The sequence below is a fragment of the Hibiscus syriacus genome, unplaced genomic scaffold (genome assembly GCF_006381635.1).
Source record: "Hibiscus syriacus cultivar Baekdansim isolate YM2019G1 unplaced genomic scaffold, ASM638163v2 tig00117034_pilon, whole genome shotgun sequence".
NCBI lineage: Eukaryota > Viridiplantae > Streptophyta > Magnoliopsida > Malvales > Malvaceae > Hibiscus > Hibiscus syriacus.
In genome coordinates this window covers 588,736-604,023 of record NW_024063533.1, presented here as the reverse complement: position 1 = coordinate 604,023, position 15,288 = coordinate 588,736, and the positions used below count along the sequence as shown (strand labels likewise).

Here is a 15,288-nt window from a genome sequence, read left to right as displayed (position 1 = left end):
ATAATGCTCATACACTCGATTGATTCAATTAAAATGAAGTTTGAATGATAAAATAATGCTCATACACTCGACTGATTCAATTTTTTTACTCAACTCAATCGAATATTAATCCTAAAGAACATTTATTTAATTCAGATGTTATCAACATAGAAAAAAGTCACTTAAACGAATTAAAAATTATCTAAACACATTATTTTATAATAACGTAAAGAATTAAAAAATAAATAATTTTAAATAAAAATAAAATGTAAATTAAGTGAACACAAGAAGGGAAAAAAAGTCTACATTTTGCTCCCTCCTCCCCTTCAGCCTTTCACTTTCCTCTTGCTTTTCATTTTTAGATCAATGAAAAGTACCCACATTTTTTTTCCATTTGAAGTTTTTGATTTCTTCCTAGCTTTTTTTTTCTTGAGTACCTCTCTTCCGTCTCTACTCTCCATTTCTCTCATTATTTATACACTTCTAAAAAATAAACACAAAACAGTTATTATTGTTTCATACTAATAATCTGAAAATATAGTTGCTAGTGGAATACAAAGGGGAAGGCAAGGAGAAAGAGCTTTGTTTGAAGGGGGAAGTGGTGAAGAAAGGAAAGGAAAGGAAAACCGATTTTCCTGAGAAGATGAGCGGTGGGGGGTTTAGGGTTTCATCAATTCCGAGCAGCGTGAGGAAAACGATCCAAAACATAAAAGAGATCACGGGTAATCACAGTGAAGATGAGATTTATGCAATGCTTAAAGAATGTTCGATGGATCCCAATGAAACCGCTCAGAGACTCCTTCTTCAGGGTACTCCTTTCTCTTCATGTTCTGCTTTCAAATCTCTTTCTAGCTAAGTTTTCCACTTCTTTTTTGGATTTTTAATAGTTTTTTAACTACTAAAATGGGGTTGATCTTATACTTTTTGGGGTGTTATTTTTGTATCTTTTGTTGTGATCTGTTTCCTCGAGTCTTTAATCATAATTTCGTTTTTGGTGATTTGGGTTTTGTTGTTGGGACTGTAGTAGTTTATTTTTTTATTTAAAAAAACTCTATAATGGTTTGCACTTTGTACTGTTCATGGTATTATTACATTTTGATTTATGTTATGTGTACCTGTAAATGCATGGTTTGGTTTTTTATTTCTTTTTTTCTTAGCAAATTGCTGGTTTTCAGATTTCTTTTGTTATTTTTCATTTTTCGAGGGTTAGGGATTTAATTTGTCTCTATGGTCTTTACTTAGCTCTAGAAACGAGACTTTGATTAAATTGCCTCCTAAATAGTCTTGTATGCTGCAAATTTTATTCTTCTGAAGCTCATTGTTTAATTTTCCCGCTTTCTGTTCATTAGTTACACTCTCTGTTGGTACTTTTATGAAGCTATCATTTTCTGTTCCAGTATTTTCATTTTCTTTGCCCTTATCTTATTCTGAGGCACAAAAGGGCGACTTCTTAACCCTTTGGAGTTTTACTGTTTGTGTTGGTTTAATCTGTATATCAAGACTTACTAGCTTTCTTCAGTTTATATTGTGATGTTGTAGTTCTTCAGTTTGCTACATAGTTCAGAAATGCTATCATATCTTGGCCTTCTATGTGCTGTAAGCTTATCGGTTTTCTCTACTTTTGAGGCATGGCTTTGTTTCGGGCGAAGCTGTCATGTCAGATATACATTGTTCTTAGCCGATGTTACTCTCTTGTTTATGCCTATGTAACTTCTTTTTGCTGGTATATTAACATTTTACTTGGTGCAATCCTTTGTTAACAATGTATTTTGCTTATCAGGGTTTTATTCCAAATAGATAACATATTTTATATTGCCCTTCAGATCCTTTTCGTGAAGTCAAAAGAAAACGTGAAAGGAAAAAAGAGGTAAGAGACTCCACTGCATATTGCACAAGAATTTTATCTCTATTCGAATTGCTGTTAAGTTCTGCATTTTTCTATTTTGGCAATGTTAACCTTCTTGTTGTTAAGAATTAAGATATTGGTTTGGAAAAGTTGCGGTGATAAGCAAATCATAAAGAGAAGTAGACAACTCCTACCAATTATTGTTTTACCCATGGAAATTTTATTTTGCCTATAAGGTTTTCCTCAAGGTTGGAGAGTTTGAGGTGAATTGGTTAGGGTGTATAGGAAGCAGGGTGAGAGGGTGAAGCAGGGTTCATAATTTGAAGAAGGTTGATCTGCCATAGTGTTTACATGCTTCTTTTTTATTTTTTTTGGGGGCGGGGAGTTGATACTACATGGAAGTAGTTTGTCAAGAATGCTTTTTATTTCACCTTTATAGTACAGTAAGAAAGCTTTCCCCCTGTTTTGTTTGGTTCAGACTCTGTTTAATCATTGCCATTCATATGATTTTTTTTACTCATTGTTGCAGAGTTTGAACAACAAAGAGTCTGCAGAGTCCCGGTGGAGATCTGGTTCACAGGGAAAGGGGAGTAGGGGTGACCGAGGAAATTTCCCACCTCGTTATGCAGCACATGGTAAACACTTGGAACAAAAATCTATTTAACATTATCAATTCTTGTATAATAGGTATAGGCTTCTGAAATGATGAGTTGATTGTGCTGCATACTTGTGTTTGTTTCAGCCATGTAACTAATTGAGTCCGAGGTCAACAAACAAGTTCACTAATTTCGTTTTAAACAAGTTTTTCTTTTCCCTTTCCCTTGCAATTTTGTTGAGTATCAGATGTGTTTTTTCTTTTCCCTTTCCCTTTCCTCTCTCAGTTTGATTAAAAAAAAATTCCAAGACCCTTTTGCTTGATTTTTTAAATTTTGAATTATTGTCAACAATTATCTTCATGCAATTTTTGCCTGTTTATCTTTTCAGAAACTGGTCTTTCCAAGAGTTTTGGTCCTGGGAGAGATAATGGAACAAATCAAGTTGCAGAGAAAGGCAGTGGTCAATCTTCATCAGCCTCACTGGAGACAAAAACTAAAAAATCAACTTTGGTAGCCAGGTGGCCAGAATTTGGAGATCTGTTATCTTATATATTTTCTTGTTATATTTATTGTTGTCTATTGATTAAATATGGCTTCAATTAAATGCTGTTTGTTATATTTTCTTTGTTGTCTTATAGCCCTGTACCTATCATGGCCGATGGTCCTACTGATGTAGCGGCTGAAACCTCCTCTGCACCTGCAAGAAATGCTGCTAATCAACCTTGGGAAAACTCATCTGTTGTGAGCTCTGAGTACGGGAATACACCATCCCCTGCTGATGCAATAAACAAACCCACCATTGTCTTTGAAAGTGGGGACATGAATGGTCCACCTGCAGAAAGCCCTAGTGGCTGCTCCATGTCAACTACTCCAGCATCTTCCTCAACAATCTGCATCTCGTCCTCAGACCCTGTGCTAGTTCCATCTAGTGATTCTCAGCCCCCCGACACTTTGGGCACAATCAAACATGAAAGGTGACAGTGCTTCTGCAGAACCAAATGCTGTGGTCCCTACTGAAAGAAAATTAGCTTCTGGTCGGATTTTTTGTTCTTAAAAAAAAACAGTTTTGGAGACTTATATTCCTTATACCGATCAATCTGATTAGTTCTTTCTATTACTTATGGCAGTTACTGAGCTTAGTAGAACTTTCATGCAAGGAAAGATGCCAAGCAAATCTTCTGGAGTAGTGAAAATCTGTCGAGTGAGTCTGCCCAACCTTCATATGCTGCAACCCATGGTTCCTTTTTAAGTCGGCCTTCATCCAATTATGGTAGCCGCTCACAAGTAATTGGCCCTCAGAAAGGTATTTGGAATGAATATTGTCTCGATCAATTCTGTTTTGTAACTTTTTTATATATTGGTAATTTCTGATGAAACTTAGATGGCATCTTGTTGGTTTTATGGCTTAATTGGGTAAAACCAGAGAAACATTGTGGATTTTGTGCTATAATCCTTCTGATACACAGAAAAAGCGGATTTTTGGCTTTTTGCTAGACTGTACATGGTTGCTTATGTTGTCTCGATCTAGCCTAGATATCAAGATATGTGCGATATTTCTTGGAGATGGGATTAGTTAAAGATGTTCAGACTCACTTTTTGATTGATTAAAGATGTTCAGACTCACTATGTTACCTCTTATAATCATTGGAATCTATAGCTATTTTTGGTAAATGGATATCAGTCACCTTTTCCTTTGAGCAAAACAGAATTTGTAGCACGTTTGTTGCAAGTTTGAATGAAAATCGTCATTTTAACTGAGAAGGATGGGTGATTGGCCCTTATGTAAATAGAAATATCCCTTAAATAATAGTGTAAGTGTGAGAACCAACAAGGAAAGCTTTTAAAGCTTAAGATACCTTTAGTACAAATTTACTTGGTTTTTTTTTACAAGAATATAGGCCTCATTAAAAACCCCCTTCATGATTTAAGGAACTTGAAAAATAGTTCCTTAATCAGAAGAAGGAGGAAAAGAGTGCCCTAGGATTTTATTAACAACAATATCAACATAGGAATACAACACCTAACTCCCTTAAGGAGATAAAAAACCCAAAAAGAAACATCCTTTTAAAAATAACATGAGGATTAACCAATGCCAGCCTTAGCTAGGGCATCTGCCTCTAGGTTGGCAGTCCTATTAACCCATCTAATAACGCCTTCACAATCTCTGAGTTTTTGAATAATATCTTTAACAATATGAACATAACAGCAGGACATAGAACAACGTCCTTAACCCAGTCAAGCCACCTTACTATCACTCTCGATAATCAAACGTTCCTTATATCTCTGTTGAATAGATTCAAAGAAAACCAGACCCTTTAGGATAACTTTCAATTCCATCAATGTAGGAGGCCCTAGACCAGCAGGCTCTGGACCAGCAGGCTCTTTGAAAGATGCTAGTATCGAACCAGATATGTCTTTAAGAACACCACCTAAACCACTCCTCTTCCAATCACTAGTAGCAACATCCACATTAAGTTTAATAAAACCCTTGGGAGGAGGGGACCACAGACACTTTGATAAAATCCGATTAGAATATGGTAAGCAAGAATCCCCTAAGGAAGGATCAGCAATAAGACAATCCTTACAGATAGAAACCTGAGAATTTTTTGCTAAAATCCATGAAGCAAGCTTGAACCTTGCTAAAAAGAAAATTTCAGCTTGATCTAGCTTCCCTCCTTCAAACATAATAGAATTCCTAGTTTTCCATATTGTCCATAGAACCACTCCAGGAATAAATGACCATATGACAGAGTTAGACCTCAATTCTGTCCATGCTAGAAGAAAACTTTTAGCATCCACTTGAAAAACAGACTGAATATTCCAGTAGCACATGAACTTGTTCCATATTGACCAAACAACCAAACAAGAAAAGAATAAATGGGAGGGGGACTCTTCCATTAACTTACATAAAGGACATAACAAATCAACTATGCCCTTTACTCCTCGTTTAACCAAAGCTGTCTTCACTGGCAGTTTCTGCAAAATCACTTGCCATAGAAAAGTCTCCACTCTTGGAGGCAGCAAGCCCCTCCAAACAACAGTCTTCCAAAAATGAGCTTCTTCCGAATCTGAACTCCCCGAATAACATAAATTAGTACAAGATTTAACTGAGAAAACCCCATCTCCAGAGCCCTTCCAAATCAGCCCATCAGCAGAAATAGAGAAGACCGAAATGATAGCCATTAAATTTGTCCATTGCTCATATTCCCAGTCATTCAAATTCCTTCTCAGTTGAGCATTCCAAAACCAGCCCCACGAGCTAAATTCCCCAAACTGGAATAATTTACCAGTTTTATTTACTGCAATAGCGAACAGTCTAGGGAAAATGACCATTAAAGGATTATCCATAGCCCAAACGTCTTGCCAAAATCGAATAATTCTCCCATTTCCAATTTTATAATTGTATTTACTCCTGATTTTACAGCCAATAGAATCTGCTTTATAATGATTACTCACCATAGCTCTCCAAATCCAAGAGAACTTAGGGGAAACATTACTGTCAAACAGCATTAAAGATGAGTCCATTTTGTATTTAGTACAAATCATTTCCCTCCAAACCGCCTTCCTCTCAGTAGCAAACCTCCAAGCCCATTTCTCCAATAAGGCTCTATTTACCACACTTAAATTAGGAATCCCCAAACCTCCTTCAATCTTTGGTTTACAAACCTTTGACCAGCTCATCCAATGAATCTTATTTTTCCCATTCCCTCATCCCCATAAGAAATTGGACATAATTGAATTAAGGGACTTGTAGACCAAAACTGGGACCTGGAACAATGACAAAAAATATGTAGGAAGAGAACATAAGACTGATTTAATTAAAACCAGCCTCCCTGCCAATGAAAGAGTGGATGATTTCCAGCCCGCTAACCTTTTATTAAAACTCTGTACCACTGGATCCCACAGTTTGTTAGAATTTTTGTGTGCTCCAAGGGGAAGTCCCAAATACTCTGAAGGAAAATTGCCCACCGAACATCCAATCGCAGCTGCCCAATCCTTAATTTCCTCTTCATTCTAGTTAATCCCAAACAATTTACACTTCTTCAAATATAACTGAAGACCAGACATAATTTCAAACACTCGGAGCACCCTCTTCACATTCAAAATCTGCTTTTTTCGATGCACCACAAAATATAATGAGATCGTTAGCAAATTGAAGATGAGTTAAATTAAAATTTCCCTCCTCCTTCCGCTGATTAAGGAACTATTTTCAAGTTCCGTTAATCATGAAGAGGGTTTTTAATGAGGCCTACTATTCCTATCAAAAAAAAATTTCCCTCCCTGCTAATGACCAGACCTGAAAATAGCCCCTTTGAAACTGCCTTAAGAATCAATAAATTCAAAAGTTCTCCCACTATATTAAATAGTAAAGGAGACAAGGAACAACCTTGGCGAAGACCCTTAGCCATTGGAAATTCCTTAGTCGGAACCCCATTCATCAATACTGAAACAGTAGTTGTTGTGATGCATTTCGAAATCCAACCTCCCCATGTATTACCAAAGCCCATTTTCCTCATTACTTTGAACAAAATAGGCCAATCGATTGTATCATAAGCCTTCTTGAAGTCAACTTTGAAAACACAACCCTTTAATCCATTCTTCCTCCAAAAATCGATCCCTTCATTAGCTATTAAGGAGCAATCCAAAATTTGTCGACCGGGGATAAAAGCGAATTGAGAAAGGCTGATTAAATCTGATATACCGCTTCTAAGTCTCCTCGATAGACACTTAGACAAGATCTTGTATAGCCCACCAACTAAGCTAATAGGTCTAAAATCATCTAGGCCATCAGTGTTATAGTTCTTTGGAATGAGAGTGATAAAAGTATGGTTTATTCCATGTTCCCATTTCTTCCCCAAGTAGAAATTATGAAAGAATTTCATAATATCTTTCTTAATGACCTGCCAAAACCTTTTGAAAAATCCCAGATTTAAACCATCAGGCCCCGGAGCCTTGTTGCTGTCACATGACTTCAAAGTTCCCCAAACTTCCTCCTCAGAAAATTCCTTTCCTAATAACTGACTCTACTCCACAGTAATTCTGGAAAAATCCAACCTTATATCATCAGTTTCTAATTTAGATCGCTCATTGTAAATCTTAAAGAAATAATCTTTTACTAAGGCCTTAATAGCTCTCGGGTTCTCAACTTAATCACCTCTAAATTTAAGAGAAACCAGAGCATTCCTCTTTTTCCTGACTGTAGCACACATCTGAAAAAATTTAGTATTGCGATCCCCATCCTCTATCCACTTCGATCTAGAGTACTGAAACCAAATCTGCTCCTGAATTTTATAAAGATTCCACAATTCTGCTCTGTGAGATTTCAATTCTGCTAAAACTCCACTGTCAATAACACCTTGTTGTTGCTGAATATCAACCTCTAACTGCTGAATTTTCTTTTCTAATTCAGAAATCATGGTTGCTAGATACTGACCTCTCTTCCCAGCCCAGTTTTTAATTGCATGTTTTGTACTTCTTAGTAAACTGAACACACCATCCTTTTTATGAGCTTTCTTGCAGTTTTGAATTGATGATTTAACCAGATCCTCAAAACCCTCCTCCTCCATCAAATAGTTGAAAAGTTTGAACGATTTTTGACCCCACTCAACACCTTTATTCACAAGAACTATAGCATTATGATCCGACACAGACCTAGGGAGTAGTGACTGAACAATATCCGGAAACGAAACCAAGAACTGACTGTCAACCAAAAACCGATCCAATCTTACAAAAGTGGAATTATCTTGGTTATTGCACTAAGTAAACCTACCCCCATTCATAGGAAGATTAATTAGACCAGTTTGAAGGATAAATTGATTAAATATCTCCATAGAACTTCTATTTTGACCTATGCCCACCTTCTCATCTACTTGTAAGTAAACATTAAAATCCCCTCCCACACAAAGAGGATAATTCTGCCCCCTAAGAAACATGCTCAATTCTTCAAAGAAACTAGGTTTATCCTCCTCCACTGATGGCCCATAAACATTGATGAAACCACATCTGTAATTATTATCCCGAAATTTACCAAAAATTGCTATAAATCTCCTGCAAACATACTGTTTTTCCAACTCAAAAATATTGTCGTTCCAACAACACAATAAACCCCCTGATAATCCGATCGAAGGAGATTCTAAAACACCCTTTAGATTATTGATCCCACTTCTTCTGAAAAAAGACCTATGGATTTTCTCTGACTTGGTTTCTTGCAGCCAAAGAAAAGTGGGATATATACTAGAAACTAAATTCTGAACTACCCTCTTTTTTTCTTTTTTCCGTAAACCCCTAACATTCCATGATCAAATTACTAACTTTGACTTCATCATAGAAGAGAAAAATGCAAACTGAAAACCTCTACCAGCATCACCTTAATTAACCCCATTCAAACTTTTCTCTAAAGCCATGATTTTCTCCAGAAATGCTTCTTTCCCTTCCTTAAAAGACACCCCCAGAAGCTCACTCACCTGCCAAGTAGCTAGAGCTTCTTCCATTAGAACCGAGAAGTCTGAAGAGGAGGCTGTATCAATGCTTACTTGTTCAAGGGCATCCCGTAACAAATTCCTTTTTGTCCTTCTAATTAACAAGCCAGATTTGAATCTTAAACAGTCTCCTTCTGAAAAATAGCCATCAATCTCCCTAACCTCACTCCCATCCACTGTGCCACTGTCAATATTAGAAACTTTGCTCCCATTTGCAATCAAAACTGGTGGTAAACAAAGATGTTTATTAGCACTAAAAACCGCATCAATCTTTCCCTGACTAACTCTGACCCCATCATCTACAGGCGTTAACTTTAGCAAATCCCCATGCCAATATCTCCTTTCCTTCGACCTTCTGTAGACCCTTTTACATCTGCCCATGCTTCTAGTTTCTAACACATCACTCTTTGGTTTAATCTGACTTCTGGATCGGTGTAGTTATCTCCCCCTTGAATTATTCCCTGAATCAGATGTAACTAATTCAACCGGCCTTAATTTTTCTTTTTCTACTTCTATCTCAGCATTAACCAACTACACTTCCATTGGGCTCTTTTCCAAAACTTCAATCTTTTTACTGCCTTTCTCTTTTAAGTCTGGATTATGAACCATTTCCCCAAACTTATTTATTTTAAATGCTGGCCCAAAAGGGAAAACCGTAATTCCTTTGGACCCAGACTGGCCAAAATCCTCAGATTGGGCTTGAGATCCACCAGCCGAAAAATTTGAATTTCTAATCCCCAAACCTGTAAACTCTCCTACTTTTATACTCCAACATGTTGACTTTCTGGCAGCCCACATTATGTCTTTCCTCTCTAAGGAAAGTCTAGATAACTGTATATCATCACCAACTCCTCCAGAACCAGGAAAAACTCCTTGATCAATTCAATTGTCCACTGTCAGACGATATTTCCCTACTGCATCTGCTGCACCTACCCCACTATCTGACCACATTCTGTCATCCTCTTCCTCAAACATCGTCTCAAAAAATCCCCCACCAGAACCTTTCACCGGAAAATTGCCGAAGAAAGAACTTGAGTATTCGTTTGCCGATCCGACCTTGATACTAACTTTGAAAGATCTTCCATAAGATCCAAGAGTGATCACAACTGGAACATCAAAGGGGCTAGCCACCCTCAATAAAATTCTTGCCAATGTGAGGTCTTCTCTTTTCCTTGTAGCATCATGTATATCAACCACTGTACCCCATCTACCAGTTGTCTTCTCAAAGAAAGATTCATTCCAGCATAACAGAGGAACCCCTAATAATTCCACCAGACAGAAAGCCATTGGAACTCCCTCATCATTCATTAATGGTTCCACTCGATCAAACCATTGTAGAAAAGCCTCTTCCCTGTTCTCCCAAATGTCCAGCATCTCCTCGTGAGTTTTAAAAACTATAGCGCAAGAGTTCCATACATAACCCCATCTAACAATTTGGACATCATAAACATCCTTAACTAATGCATTCTGAATAAACTCATCCTAAAAAGAATGTCTGATAATCCCCGTTAAAGACCTCTTCGCCCAACTTGAACTTTCTGATGGAATATGCATTTCCAAAATATTTTTCTTGACACTCCTCCTATGGTGATCATCGGAAGGCATGTCTTTTTTTCCCATTGCATCTCTATGTGACACCAAAGCATCTCTATAAGTTCTGTCGTCCCTTATGCTTCTGTTGGAGTTTCCTGCTTTTTTTGACGTTGAGGACTCTGCATTATTCTGACTATAAACCTTGTTTGAATAAATATGCTTCCCCCCTAACCTTGGACGCCCATCCTTGTATATAGCCGGACTAACAGTGATCTTCCTTCCGTCTATCACAACACCATTCAAATCATCCACAGCCCTCTTCAAACCAACCTCACTCTTAAAATGAACAAAAGCAAAGGTGGAAAATTTGTATTTTGGATTTTTAGTTTCTTTGGGAATAAAGACTCTCATAATAGAACCATGTACTAAGAATAAATCCCTTAAAGTACATCGAGAAACCCTCCTACTGAGATTGTCGACAAAAGCCGACCAACTCTCATCAGAAACTAGCTTTTCTTTCAAATTCTCTCTCTCTACGTTTTTCTCTCTCTCACTCATCTTTTTTGTTTTTGTAATTATAATATTTAATTGTGTTTATGCAGTACTTCAATCAGATTTTGACAGCTGTACTTGAAGTTTTAGATGATTCTAATTCCTCAATCAGAGAACTTGTTCTGTCATTGATAGTTGAAATGCTTAAATTTACTTGGTTTTTCATTCTTTTCATATTACTTACCGATGGCTTGATAACTGTAAATGAAAATGTGTGTTCTTGAACATATTTTAGATGATGTTTACAAATGTTTGGACTACTTTATGTTCTTACCTGAAGATAGTTGAAGGCTTGATAAATATATGCAAAGTATTAACTCCTATATGTCATCAACAGTTGGTTCAAATAAGGAGTGGAAACCAAAGCCAATCAGCTCTAATTTTGGGCAGGGTTCGGGAACAGCTGGTGCATCTGATGTTCCTACTAGTTCAGTTGAAGCCAGTGCTCATTCGCTGTCTGTTTCAAGAGTTCTTGACTCCGAAGAAGCAACGTCAAAATTGCAGAAGAAGCTAGAGGAGTTGCATCTCCTGCAACGTCGACATGTTATAATTCCAAACCATATCCATGTCCCAGATTCTGAAAGAACTAAGCTGAGTTTTGGAAGTTTTGATGCTAGTTTTGGAGTAACATTGAGCAATGTTGGTTGTCAGGAGAGTGCTAAGAGTCCTACACCTTTGTCTGAGGCTTCTCAAGATCTTGATGAAACTTCAGAAGAACAGGCTTCAAGGTTTGTTAACTTTTGACTTCTAAGTAATTTTGACTCCTTTTTATATGGAATAAGCAATGATAACCTTTCTAGGGATAGCAATCTTGCTATTATTTGATTTGATTTTGTATGTTGGGCTCATGCTATTTTATTGTATGTTACTGTTTCTAGCAATCAAAATGCTTTGGCAACTAGTGAGGAAGGAGACTACTCTGATCATCCACAATCTCCTGCACATGCTCCTGAAAATTTGTCTGGTGATGTCTCTGGTTCCATTCCAGAGTATAATGAAAACAAGCAGGAGAGTGCATTTCTCTCCGGAGGCCATCAATACTCTGTGGTCCATACACCTCCTAACTACAATTTTGGACTTGTCCCTCCTATTTTAGCACATGTTGAAAACCCTGAATCTCAAGCACACGAAGTTTCTCACCTTTCAAGCTTTGTTGTGAGCATCCCCCTACTTAATAAATGCTGCTCTACTATTTTCTTTGTATTATTCAAGCTCGAGCTTCTTTTAGCATGATTTTTTTATGTAAAAAGTAGTAGAAAGTTTCGTATGTTAACTAGTTTATGTTAGATTCTCGGTTTCAGTTTCGTTTCATTTTGCTGATTTCTATAATATTGTTTCTATAAAGTCAATTTCAGTTGTGCACTTGTAGGCTCTGATACTTCTTTCTTGTTTTATTTAATGCTTTGATATGTAGGCTCAACAGCCATTTGATCCAGCAACTTATTATGCCCAGTTCTACCATTCAAGTGCTGATAATGATGGTCGTCTTTCTCCCTTTCCCTCGGTTGGAATTGCCACAAAATACAATGGGAATGTTGCAGTACTTCTCCCAAAGACTTCTCAGTCTCCGCAAGAGGTTTGCAGAGATTAAGATTAAGAACCTTGCATAATTTTATACGGAAAAAGTGTATTTTACTAGAGAAATATTTACTTTTTCAATAAATCATGCAATCTGTTGTGAGTTGGATGAAGCATATTTCCTTGTCTAATCGACTAATTTGTTTGAGGTAATATACCAAAGTTACACTGGACTTTGATCTATTGCCTAGAATTTTTAGTTACTGAAATATAGTTCTGAACATTCTAGAGAGATGATTCTCTTTCCTTAGTGTCGTACTTGGTGACTTCTAAGTGTCGCTTATTTGGTGTTTATTGTTGAGAAGGTAGATGGTTTCGCTATGGCAACAATCAAACCTCCTTTTTTTTTTTTGGGGGGGGGGCCCTTTTGGGTGAGCTGAGAATTGGACTTAGTGAAACTTGTAGTGGTATCAATACATGATCGTCAGACAAGGCAGTTGATTACTTTTATACTTAATCTTTCTGTGCAGTATTACATACAAATACTGAATTTGAATATGCTGTTACCGCTGGACGCATTCAAACTCTAAATGCATGCATATGGAATGTGTATTAATTCAATTTTGTTGGAACTTGGAGCTTATTTGCATCTGTTGGCACTTGTCAGGGTGGAAACACTTTGGTACTGACAACAGCAAGTCCAACTCCAGTAGTAACCCAAGCTGCTGGGTCGATGCAAACTTCTATACCTGTGACTCAGCAACCAGTCCCTGTCTATCGATCAGCAGCTGGGGTGCATTTACCTCATTATCCTCCAAACTACATTCAATATGCCCCCTTTACTCTCCTATTTATTATCCTTCGCCTGCAATCCACCAATTTATAAACAATGGTGTTTTTCCTCTACAACCTCAAGCTGGAACTGTTTATCCCTCTGCACCACCAGCAGCACCTACCACAGGAGTCAAATTTTCTCTTCCTCAATTTAAACCTGGAAATAATACATCGAATTCTGCACATATTGGAATGCCAAGTGGCTATGGCCCATATGGCTCTGCCCCAGCTGGTTATAATCCCAGTTCTGCTGCGACAGCTGGAAACTCAACCACAAATGAGGATCTTGGTGCATTGCAGTTCGAGGAAAGCAATGTCTACATCATGGGGCAGCAGGTTAGCAACATTTTCCCACTTTTGTCTTTCCTTGTAATTTCTTGAAGAAATATTGAAACAAAAATTGTAATTGCTTGTAGGTTCACGTCCGAGTTTGTTCTTGGTTTATTTTTCTATGTATCTTGGACACAAGTTTTTTTTTATTACAGAATATAGAGTATACTGCTAACTACGGATATATTTGGACTACATATATGAAATAAGACAATAATGTAAGAACAATCTTTTGGTTCACATCTCAATTGCTTATGTCAGTGTGGCAATTAAAGTAGTTCTTTGCAGCTGGGAATTGTCTTTGGCGTTTGAAATTGAATTTTAAATTCATCCCCGGATGATTTTGCTTTCCTTTTCCATCTCTTTATGTTACTGTTTTGAGAAGCCTGCAAGCGTCCATTCTTCTGTTCGTTAGAGTTTAGGGGTCAGTTTGGGGTGGTTGGTAAGTCTGCTTCTTGATCAAGATAAATTCCTATCCTTTTTGGACCAAAGACTGCCTTATTGATGCATTAAATTCATGTTAATTTAATGCGTAAATGGTGATCACGTTCTCATCGGGTGATTTAATTCTGTTATGGTTCTACAAAATATACTTATCTGCACCTGTCTTCCTTGAGCATTCTCTGTTCTGATTGGATAAACATAGGTCTGGGAAGAATGTCATTTGACCTTATCATTCTTGACAAGCTTATTAGGTGTCTTTTATTTTTAATAAAAAGGAAATTCTTTTCCCTCTATGATAATTTTTTCCACATATTTGCTTTGCTGCAGAATGAAGGTTCAGCTGTATGGATTGCTCCCCCTGGTCGAGATATATCCAGTCTGGCAGCTAGTTCGTTCTATAACCTTCCTCCTCAGAGTCAGAATGTAACATTTGCTCCAACACAGGTTGGTCCTGGCTCCTTCGCTGGTATCTGTCATCCACAAGGAGTAGCAGCAGGTGTTCATCCTCTTCTACAGCAGGCTCAGACTATGGCCAGGGCTGTTGACATGGGAGGACCTGCTGCCAATGTTTATCAGCAGTCTCAACATGCACAGATGAACTGGCCCAATAACTACTGAAACAAGGATAGATATGTTCCTTTTTTCTTTCTTTTTGTAAATCAAGCAAACAAAACAATTCATTGTCTCCAATCTTGTGCTACTTTTGGGAACTCCAACAGGTATGAATGGAGAGGAGCATTGAGAAGATACACCATTAGCCTGAGTTAAGATTGTAATTCTGTTCAAGGAGGCAAAAAAAAAAAAAAAAAAAGAAGCCAATGGTATCTTCTGTTTGCTCGGGTTGAGGGCATAAAAGATTCGGTTTCGCCTTTAACTGATTTTGACGGTTTAAAGTTAGTGAAGGTAGGCATGTGCAGGTGTGCCTGGTGTTTACCCAATTTTCGTTTTCATAGTTAAAAACTCATGTTTTCCTTTTCAAGTTGTTGAACTCTTAGCATTTACTATTAAGGGTGAGAAACTTTTGCTTTTGTTTTAAGGTTTAGGGGGTTCTGTAAAGTTGATTTTGATAGCAAGAAAAGTATGTAGTGAACTCAAGTGTTGTAACTGCTACAAGCAAAGCCCAACCATTTTTCAACTGTTTCATTTCAGTTGAGGCTTTTGGCTTAAATTGTGTCCT

The 15,288-nt window shown here is 37.4% G+C and overlaps 1 pseudogene; it reads left to right on the top strand.

Annotated features, from left to right (window-relative positions):
- The first annotated feature begins 622 nt into the window (after window positions 1-622).
- LOC120196963 lies at window positions 623-15,028 on the top strand (annotated as a pseudogene).
- The last annotated feature ends 260 nt before the right edge of the window (window positions 15,029-15,288 follow it).